An 11,977-nucleotide genomic window follows, 5' to 3' on the forward strand; every position below is an offset into this window, starting at 1 on the left:
AATAGTTTTTACACGAATGTCTGTGAGTGACTCGATGGGTGCTTTATTTTTTTTTTGCAACAGATTACTCAATATCGCCAACCTCGCTTCGTTGATCTAGTTTACAGTATATAAGATAGGTGCACTGTTTTAAATCGGCCATTGCGTCATCAAACTTGATATGTTGCTTAAGACTTTTTCTCACGGACATTTTGCCTAAGGAAGCATTCTCATTTTGCTTTGTCGACGACACCATTGGTCTCTGTTATTCTATGTTTTGTACAACAGAATAGCTATAAACTATATATAATAGTTAAAGACTTTTTATGCATATTTACTCAGCAATGTTGTACATAGTTAATGCAAATTCATGTTGACTGAAAGCAAAGTTTCATCACTTTTCTTGACAGGAGATACATATGACCTCAACACGATGAAAATGCAGTCTCAAAGGACGATGCTTTGGGCTTAAATGACAGTCATTTATGCTAAATAATTCATTATCAAATTAGTAATTGATGAGCTGTTTATAAAAGAATTTCTCGTTTAACTCTTGTCAATTAAAATTAATGGGTTTTTCGTTTTAAATGAAATCAAGTAGACCAATTTATTAGTTTGATCAATTCCATAACATGTTTTGCATATTTCTTTCTTTCTCTCTTTACTCTTGAGTCCCTACGATTGGTATCACTTTTGAAGGAAAATGGTTGTTTACTTATTCACCCACACGACTGTACATTCATTCATTCATTCAAACTGCAACTAACCCGTTAAACAAGTTTTAAGTTGCAGTTCATTGTAAGCGTTGAGTAGTGTTTGAATAAATCTCATTACTTAGAGAAATTACTGGATTTTAGTGAAAATCAATCCATATGTAAATGACAACATTAAAGAGCTATGGGAAGAATTTTTGGCGCCAGCGTCACTTAGTGGTAATGACTAATAAATATTGATGTCTTGCTCCCGGTAAAGTTACATTTTTCTCTTTCTAACCCACTACAGTGTTTCATGCACGTAAATATTCAAAAAATCTACATCTTCTGAAATGACACAATATGAATTATTGCATGAGTTATCTTAGGAACTATGTTTCAATGCCATAAACGACTTTTGTACCAGACGATTTGAAAAATTCAAAGGCAAAAATCCACTTAACTATCTGAGTTTACATGTGACGTTACAGATCTGAATGTTCGCGATGAAAACTGAAGAACGCCTTGTCATAAATCATTCCAATCTTACATTTTTACACGTGCAAGTGCAGGTATCAACAATACCGATATCATTAACATAATACCGCTGCAAAGTCAAGTTACCGTACAGAAAGTTGCTCAATATCCGAAATGTTGTGACTTTCAGATTTTCGCTTACTTACTCTCTCACTTGAAGCTACTCAAACAGTTATTTGTGCATTGGTACTTTTTATCTTCTGTCTGGCTGTCCCAAACATTTAATAGGAAAATTGAAGAGAGTATAACATATATCATACATGGCTTGTTTATAAAGCAAAAATGATCCGACCATATCCAACCTCTTCTGAACTCCATCAACTGCATACCATATCAAACATACACTATACAGTTGCTCAATTTGCTTCAATTCAATTTCAGGCCTGGAACCATCATATCTCACTGATACTTCTTCGCCAGTATTGTCCTTTAAGACAACTTTGATCTTCCTCTTATTCCCGCTTTCTCAAGACCTCATGGGTTAACAAAAAATCTTTCGTTGGACGATCCTTCTCTGGACCTCTTCTTGGAACATTGTCTCCTTTAATATCTGGTACTCCCAATCATTAACATATTTACGTCATACTCTGAAGATTTGTCTGTAGATACAAGTTTGACTCCTCTCTTCTATTGAACAGCGCCCAGAGCTTGCGGAGATCAGGCACTTTATATATCTCCTTAATTGTTCATTGTTGTCATAAGGCTGCAAAGCTCTTCGATATAGATTTATTGTAAATTAAAACAAAAACACAAAGAAACAAAGAAAACATGGTTCTGTTGGTCTTTATCGACATATCGATATAAATTCAAGCAGTGGCGCCTATAGGTGTTGTCATTTACTTTGATCATGAATTCCAGTAATTGCAAGGTTTGCGAATCTACACATACACATTAAAACAAGTTTCTATTTTGGATCTTAGTGACTGAGATACGTAGGTCCTTGGGAAGATTGACCATAATATACGAATAGACCTATAGTGATTATGCAATCTTTATACCTAATACTGACTGTACGTTTGAAAACGATAAAACGATTATCCTTTGAAGATGAAAATAATAAATTCTCAAATTATGAGAATTAAAACGTTCGCAGCGTTCAGAAGTCTTCTCTTTGTCACAACCTTACACAGGCACATTGTGCTGAATCGGCGATGGGGAAAGCTTTAGCTAAGATGTTAACATTAAAATGCCAAAGGAGGTGTGGCACGCCTGACATGATCGGTCCATGTGCATCACATTAGTGGCGAGTTTTATATAAAATATTCTCTCTGAATTGTTCACTATGGAGTCAAAATCAATAGTTCATAACCCAGTAAGTAAAACGATATGTGGTAAAACTGCAACAACTCTTGTGCACATTTTTAAAAGAAATGAACGGCGTTCATCAATTGTGTGTATGTATGCGCCATTGCAAAGTAGATGAAATGAAACAATTGTGAAAACAGTATCAGGGTGGATAGTGTCTGTTCAAGAATCAACAATATATGTCTTTACTTCCTCCTATCTCACGTGACTTAGTAAGATCATTCCAAATCTTCACAAGATGTGTCTTTTTGTATCCTCTAATTTCAAAGATAAAAACAAGTGATATTTTGCTACAGGCTACATTTGACATAAAAGAATTCCAAATAAATAGTTAATTAATTGAGAAACATTTATCGCCGGTATTCATGCATTATGTGATTGTCTTCTCAAAAAAACGGGAATTTCTTCCTATGGCGCTTCTTTATTCGTTTAATTGTTTACTTGACCTTGCTGCTGGTTGATTGATTGTTTGATCGATCGATCGATTTATTGTCATCGTTTGTTTTTCCAAAACAAGGGACTTGTATAACTTACTATTTGATGTCTTACTTCATAACTAAACGATAGAAACCACAAGTGAACTATGTCACGATGATAGCTAGCAGATGCTGACTATATGTGTAGGTAAACACGCTACCTGTACGTGGAAAGTTTGGCTATGCCTGCCTTTATCATGATGACGGTAACTATAACAGATTTTACAGGCGGCAAAGCATAGATGCTGTTTGAGTCTCATCTCAGTCATGATGTTTTCTCGAAAGATCAAATCTTCCTGAGAGATAAGTTGGAAAGTAATAACGTTCTGGGATTTAAAATACACTCGAAGTAGTAAACAGGCTACTCAATATAAGATTCTATCTACTTAAAAATCAACGAATACCTGAAAATCGAGATAAAGGAAAACTCATCAGTGTTTCAATCTGCATTTTGTAAACTAGATGTTTTAAGCAATAGTGTGATTCCCAAAACACATAGCAAATATCAAATTGAGAGAAGCCGCGTAATGATTTGTTACTCAAACGTAAAAGGGATGGATTTTTTTGAACGCCTGTCGAATTATACTGCCTCTAATCTTTAAAATCACAGTGGGGTACTAGAAATGAGTTCGTCCTAAGAAGTAAAATTGTTTATGGTTTTCGCGTAAAACCTATACGGAAGAGATTTTCGTACGACTGATGGTAACATTATGCTTTCAAGGCATTAACCGCCGCTGTACATCTGAATACGTGCCATTTACCAAAGATTTCGCTTTACTTTTGTTACAACGTAAATCGCTGTATAACAAAATACATATTGTCTATGTTACTTATTTTAAAGCCGTTTGGTCACGAGGATACAAGGAAACAAACGAACGTATCGTTGATAACAATAGAATGCGCCACGGCCACAGATATTTGGACGTTCAAACTTTTAAATCTATATTATCGGTCTACCACTTGTGGGGCGCTCATTTTGAAGCTCGTGGAGTTTTCACCAGCAGGATTTCTTTTTTTTTTAGACAATCGAAAATTTAATTTAAGTCCCCTTTAGAGTTAACAGAGGGATGGTGGCCCTCTTAAATTTAGCGAGTTGGTATTAATCTGATCCTGTGGTACAAGATTTTGCACGGTGACCCCTGACCTTTATTCCTTATAGCGAAAGGGAATTGTTTAAAGTTTTCTTGAAAAATGTTTTATCGAAAGTTCATAATAAGTCTTTCAATTTCAATGTAGAAACTACTTTACCATCGATCACCGAGGTGCCACAATCTACTGCTGAAGTTATGTCCCTATAGCTTACAATTTACGCACTATCAACTGGGCATAATATTAAAATATGTACGTTGCTGTTTACAGCTTCTGTGAGGTCAATGTAAAAGGAATGACAGTAAAGCTACCATATCTATAAGTGTTTTATTCACAGCTTCATACGTACGCAGTTTGAACAATAGAAACATTTACGAATGTTTATTATGCAGTGGACTGAAAAGGTATAAACATATCGACTTTTCCACGGGTTACGATGTAGTTGTTACAATAGTCTTTACACTTAGACTCCACATGGATCAGCCAAACATCCTTACGTACTGTAGCTGTAATATGATCCGCAAAATTGAAAACCTAGTCACAACATAATTCACTGTCCATAGATATTATAAAGGAAACTCCGCAAAACCATATAGTGGTACAACAAGATTGCACTACCGATACCCGCATTTGGCGCATTAATAAAACGTTGAGTAATTATTGCACTGTCCCTCCACGTATTATATACATGCACTGGTAACAATGTAAGTGATTGTAAATTGGGGTAAAATGCATGGTTCATTTTGGAACAACAACAAAGAATATGTATCAAATTATCATATCATGTAAAATGATAAGGGACTAAGTTTTGCATTACAATTTCGTGCTAAGTAAGACAATACGATTGCACCAATTCAAACAAGGTTTTTATCGGATTATCAAAAGGGAAATTGAAACACATCAGTAAGGCTTACTCGGCGAAAGAAGGTCAATGTGCTGTGATGCTTCCATATGTTTGCATTATCAGTATCTCAACCATTATGAGTCAAATGTTATCGGATTTAAATCAGTATGCTATGAAAATAACGATTTATGCAAAGGGCCAATAAATTATTCAAGTTGTGCCAATAAATTAACATCTGGCCATCCATCATGCTCAGTTTAACATGCACAGTGCAAAGTTATGTTTTAATGCTTATACCATAGACCTTTAGGGTCTATGCTTGTGCGCATATCTCGAAATAGAAGACGTCAGTGCAATGGTGTGGTCATATGTAAATAAGGCACCACATAACCTTTGACTGCTTGCGCTCTTTAAATACCACCTAACTACATCTTTGTATGAAATTGATCAACATCTGCATTCAGCTTGTCAGCAAGACTGTTGAATATTTTACCCATGCTTATCTTGTCATGGACATGCGGACAGAGACAAAGACATGCGCAACGACAGACAGGCACTAAATAAACTCCTCCCACAGGCAAACAGCTCGTCGACTTAAATCACACGTAATACGTAGCTATATAAGCTTACTCCAATATCGCCTCGTTCGGCGACCTCTTCATACGATGACCCTGGTCATAAGATGTAACAATACCAATTATTGAAAAACAAAAACTCTTTTCGAGAGTAATAACCCAATTATAAAGTACATTTATTTGAATCATCAATAAAATAGGGGTCATAGCGGTTACCAAGTACCAGTGATAAAAAGTAAACTATATTATCCATTAATTCAAAGCCATTTTATTTCTAGATTCTAAATTATAAATCATTTTAGATTATCCACATCAATCATGTATTCTCGTCATGTATGTTGACCTGTGATCGGCGAACATCAACCGGTTACCCTACCCCAATTATCCTTTCATTCCAATGCCTAGCATTAGCAGATCAATCAATTTAGGCACTGGTCTCAAGAGAACGTGCATTCTGCTAAAATGTCGATACTTTCAAATCTGCACTCTCAAGATTACGACATAGGATTGTCGGGCTATATTTTCCGGTCACATGTTGAAAAAGAGCTGATGAGCTAATCGCAAATCATTATCGACATCTCCTAAAGCTGGCTTATGCCTTAGGTGAAAAATAAGTCATCTTTATTTCATCATACTTGGCGTGTTATACTGAAAGGGATTGACAAGAATTGCCTTGCAACATCGAATAAGTTGTGTTTGCAGCTAAAAAGGAACATTAACATTTCCATAGAGCTAAGATTAACAACGTTGAAAACCCATTACGATACACTGAGTTGTTTTCTTGAAAAACTCGTCCATTTCCATTACACATGCAACATTGAGCTACTCACGTAAATGTAATACACATTTATCTGGCAGTCTACAAGTTGAATCAAAGAGTGAAATTGCTCACTTGCATTCGGCTTCTCATTTTACACCGTTTTAGGCTGAGAAGGTGGATTTGTAGTATGCACATACTACTGAAGACAAAAATTAAAATTACCTGGCTATAAAACATAGCATTCTATTCTCTGTTATCCGCTATTCCAACCCATTCCTTGCCACGGAATTTCTTATTTGGCAAATATTTACATACATGTACTGAGTTAGATTCGCATTGTTGGTAGGAGATTACCCGCGTAACACAGTTGACTGTGTGACCCGAAATTTTGCATCACCCTCTTTTCATAATTGATGTATTTTCCCTAGGAGTCAGTGATTCCCTCCAGAGAAGAAGGGCATAATTCCCCATGTGTTTTACGGTGTAGCGATTCTTTAGGATATATTTGTCATTGACTATGTGTATGTCAGTGCATAATCCATGCCGGTGATCGTAATTCAGTCGTCATAGATGTGAAAATACGCTTACCGATGCAGAATCTTCGGTTTAATGGACTGTCGAAATGTCTTCACGAGACAATTCAATCTAGCAATCAAGTATGGTAGACGATGATGATCGTCGACGATGACTTGGCGTCTGCGAATCTGGTTCTTCAAGTACGTGCGAAGACTGCAAAATGATCCATCCACTCCCAAGGTGTACAAAGATACATAACTCTCAAGCCTAATTTGACCATGGGAGAGTCCCAGGTGTTCGGCTGTCAATATGTAAATCTTCGCGTTTCTAATTGCACATTTTTCTTGCAAACGACAGCGTTGATCCCCTTGAGGGCCCTGTGACCAGTGCTGTATCTCGGAGGATTTACCAGGCAATTCGTTCAGCTTTGTGTACACGTCTAACAGGTGTGATTACACATCGATATACTTACCAAGGGACCAGCGTAACTCTCTATTCAGTCTAGACTTGTTCAATCGCACTGCATATTCGTCAATGATTTATGGTTGGGTCATGTCACTGGATAGCTCCACTGTTTCACCTTTGATCTGACGCTGAGTTCCAGTCTTGCCTTGTGAAGAGAATAAGGTATAAAAAGTCACAAGACACTCTTTGATTGTAACCTACTTAAATGTAAGACGCTATTGTCTGTTAATTCTATCACGCGGTCAAATTTGAAAAAAATCTGATGTATAAGCAAATGTAGAAGGAAACGTATTTAAATAATTTAAAACATTTATATAAGGCAATTATTTTTGGTAGCTAGAAATATGTATTTAAGCCAAAAGACATCCATAATAGCTACAATTTGTTACCAAATGTCAAATCTGCTTGTCAGATAATTATCTATCTTCTATGATTGGGTACAACAGTAGACAGAAAGATAACTCTGCACGCAAATGTATCACAGAGCTCTAGGTATCTCGAGCAAGAGTTCATGGGTGCAATCAGCAAATGGGACTGTACTGGGTCAGTTGGAGCAACGAACTTTTAACATTTTTAAACAGAATGCTTAGCATCACTCAGACTGCGGACGTTAAAAAAGTGTAAAGTTAGCATTTGAAAAAGTGATAACCATTTTGTTGAGTGATAAATACACGCACACATGAATTTCAAATCTTCGGCTTTCAACATGCATGACGCTTGCTTGTCGCACATCAATGTCAAAAGGAAAATAGCCTTTTGAAAGTTGAGGTTTCCACAAATTTGTCTCCAGGGATTCATTATTCAACGCAACCAGGAATTGACAACTATATCATTTCTGTGTTATTATTTTTCGGGAGATCATCATAAGGATAATCAGTATACTAATTACGAGGCGCAAGATTCCAATGAACAATTCACTTTTGTCATGATATGCTATTTTGGCTGTAGACACGTAGGCGTCTGATATGCTATCGCTAAGAGACAAAGGTCATGTATACGCCAACTCAAAATCAGAAAAATGGTGGGGTCATTTTAATCTCACTCTCCCGTAATCGATTTTTGAAGTTCGATTTCGCGAAGAGGAAAGCCTTGTTACGTCCATGTACAACATACAGTGTTTTTGGTGAAATTAAAATGCCTCATATTGATTAATATTTGGTAACATTGAACTCTGCGAGAGGGAGGGACTGGTCGTTAGCTTCTGAATCTCTCCTTCAGCTATAAGTAAAAATCATTTTCTAAAACGTAAAAGCTTCATAAGTGTTCGCAGTCCCTATTTTGTAGAATTCGAAGCAAATGACAACTGGCAATATTAGAAATGGTTGACGTCTGCCACCTTCTTTAACGGAATATGCCCTCCCTTGTGTTGTGAAATAGAGTCATCATCAAAAATTGTTTTCCGTTGAAAAAAATTTAAGATGATATATGAGCCTGAAATTGAGAGATCACGACATCAAATTATTCCTAATCTGTATCAGATAATACCAAGGAAGTGCCCGCAAGGTATGTCTAATCACCAATATCTTGTGACATTCCACAGGAGGGACTTGAAGAGTCAGAGCGGATTCCAATGGAATAATGAAGGTAGCCTAGGGCTTAAGGATCAAGAACTGGAACATTTATTATGTGCGTTTCGACAATCAGCAATCTTTGGATATATCCTACTGTAAATGAAATACTTTACTTTTTTACAGAGAACATAAATTGTCTTATCCTATTTACTAACTGAGAAACAAGATTTTTTTTAATTTGAAAAGTGGTGTCGAGTAATTTTGGAGAACCGAATAAAAAGAACAACCTTCAAAATTTTGCCAGCAAACGATAAAATATGGCTAAATGTATATTCATTCGCTTGTGTTTGCTTGTTTGTTATTTACTTAATTAACCCATCAATATCATTCAATAGGCAGATGAGGTACTTTTTTCTCTATCGTAATGGAAATATCAGTAAGAATAAAAGTGCATCCCTCAAGGGTACAATACAAGTGTCATGCCTGGGTTTTGGTTTGCGAATTAACGATTTTCTGATCAGGGGGTATATTCTCAACCTAAAAGTGGTCAATAATCAGAGCCATCGTAGCTGACAGTTATCTCAGAAGAATTCTCTTTAATTATCTAATAATGCACCTGACTGCGAAATATAGCACTAAAAATTATGTAAGCTTCAACAACTTTCTCGGCCATGAAAGGTCTACAGGTATACTGACTTTGAAATTTCTTTTCTTGGCGTTAGGCCATGTAAGATAACAAGACGATGCTGTAGGCAAAATATTGCAATTATAGATCTGGTCATTTCAGTAATTCACAACTAATTTTATTATACACATGCGTCTGTAGCCTATGTAGTGTCGTCTTACAGTAAGTTTCGGTATCAGAGTCCGCGGAGTAACCTTGGCGAGGAGTACAATCACTTTAGGTTTTATTGGACTCTATTTGACCTTTGACCTCATGACAACTTTACGTCAACATTTTTCACAAAATTATACATCTAAACATTCAGTGCTTTCCGCAGTGAATAATGGTCAGTCCAAAACCTTTGAATTTGAGTGAAATTATGCTGCTGAACTACAATCTACCATGTGTACTGCGCTGGTTGAAGTTTTGTTCTGAGCGTTTAGCGGACGCGCTGAACACGTTCCCAGTCTGCTCGTGATCACGCGATGGGCATCCAAACAACGCTTTACTTTACTTTCGACTTTTCTGGTAAAGTTGAACTGAAAAGATGTATAATAATAAGAACATTCACAAAATACCGGGATTTGTGTCCTCGTACATCGTACGCGTCGCCATTGTCGCGCCTCTGACAATACCTCCGCTGCATGAAGTACTCCGACATAAATTTAGGTATTTTATGAATAACCTTATAGTTTGTGATGAAGGTTCCGATCAAGGTCAGTATTGATTAGCATCATCACACATGGCCTGAGTCTGGCAATTTTTAAACTATCCTATCTCCAAGGTAACCCTAAGAAAATGACAAACCACTTTTAGAAATACCTTGACGGAAAATTAGAATTTTTTAAATGAAATTACATCAAGCTTACACAATGGGGCATGAAATTAGGCATTAGGGGGACATATATTAGAGTACAAGAAAACATGGACAGACACATCTAAGTCAAATAGCAAAAACTCATGGAAATGCGTTCAAAATCTCGACATATACATATACCTAGGAACGCCTGATTAATGGCCATGGGCAGGTGCAGAAGCAGATTCATTCATTGCCTTGAGAATGTCACGATTCTAAATACTTTAAAATATGGGTATCATCTAAGAATTGGCACTGTTAATAGTCGATACAGATAAAGGTCAACGCTCATTTGCATAATACAATCTAAGGTAGTGTTGAAAGATATTTTGAGCTGTACAATGTCTGTCAAATTTAATATTGGCAAAATAAATGAGCTTTTTACATTAGGTCTCTTATCACAGAGATTACATTTGACGAATGCGAAACAGTTTTGCGTGATTAGGTAGCGTTTCGTCAAGCAATTTACATGGTGAGATACCGGTTATCTTCAACTTAATAATGCAATACTGGGGTAAATTGAACAGTCAGTTGTTTTATAATGTGATATACATCTAGCAGAAAGTGTACGATGTTTTACGGTAATTGATACACTTTTGAACGAGATCATGGAAAGCTAACTTGTTGAGTCTTCCACCATACATATACATTGATACTTGATTCATGTATCACTATCTGGTATACACACATATCAACTTTATTATTACAAAACGCACTTTATTAACTTACAGTGCGACTTCAATTTACTTTTTTGTATTTAAAGACTAAGAGGTTTTGTTGGTATTGCCAATTGAGCGTGAAAGCCTGTTAGATAGGTGTATCAGTACAGGTCCAAACTATCAGTCATTGTTGTTAGTATTTTAATTCATCTGCAACAATGCTCTAGTTTATCTTTTCCACAACAAATTCATACTCTATGTGATAGTTATAGTTGTAAAAAATAAATAGCGAATGATTTTTTTTATAATTCATTTTCATATATTATTTTGCTTAAATGATAGATGATATACGATGGTGAGTTCAAGACCCGGTATAGGTCCAGAGTAACGGACTCACTGTCAAAAGACGGTGAGTTCGAGACTCTGGCATGGTGTTGTGCTCCTGAGCAAGGCACTTTACTCTTTATTGCTCCATTGGGTAGTGGGTTATGGGTACCTCATCCTGTAATTGGGTTCGCCTGTTGAATGAGTTATAAATAAATAAACAAATAAATTAATTAATTAATTCATTAATTCATTAATTCATTAATGACTGGATCACCTTTGTTCCAAATTACGTCATGCAGGCTCGGTTTCGGAACAAGAAAAGGGATTCTTTGTAGAAATTATAAAATTCGTTCCAGCAGGTAATGTATCAGAGAACTTAAATGAGTAAAATAAATGTTTTGGCATTTCGTCACTCACAGGAACATAGAGCACATATCTAATTCATGTACAAGGTATGGCGAAGGAGGTTAAATTGAAATTCACGTGTCCCTTGCATCTCTAGCCTCTTTGAAAGGCAATGCATATGGAAGAGACCAAAGCTGACACTTCTGTTTCTTCAGTTTTGGAAGTAAGACAATCATGTTTTACGACACCATTCAAAGTATTTTGCAATTACTCTTAAGACCTACACTTGATTTAATTAACATTGATGGGCATATGCAAATATAAAATTAAACAGTGCGGTTGTTGTTTATTCATCGATGTTTTGCATAATGGATTAT

Source organism: Ptychodera flava, chromosome 21 (genome assembly GCF_041260155.1).
Source record: "Ptychodera flava strain L36383 chromosome 21, AS_Pfla_20210202, whole genome shotgun sequence".
In the NCBI taxonomy this organism is placed as follows: Eukaryota; Metazoa; Hemichordata; class Enteropneusta; family Ptychoderidae; genus Ptychodera; species Ptychodera flava.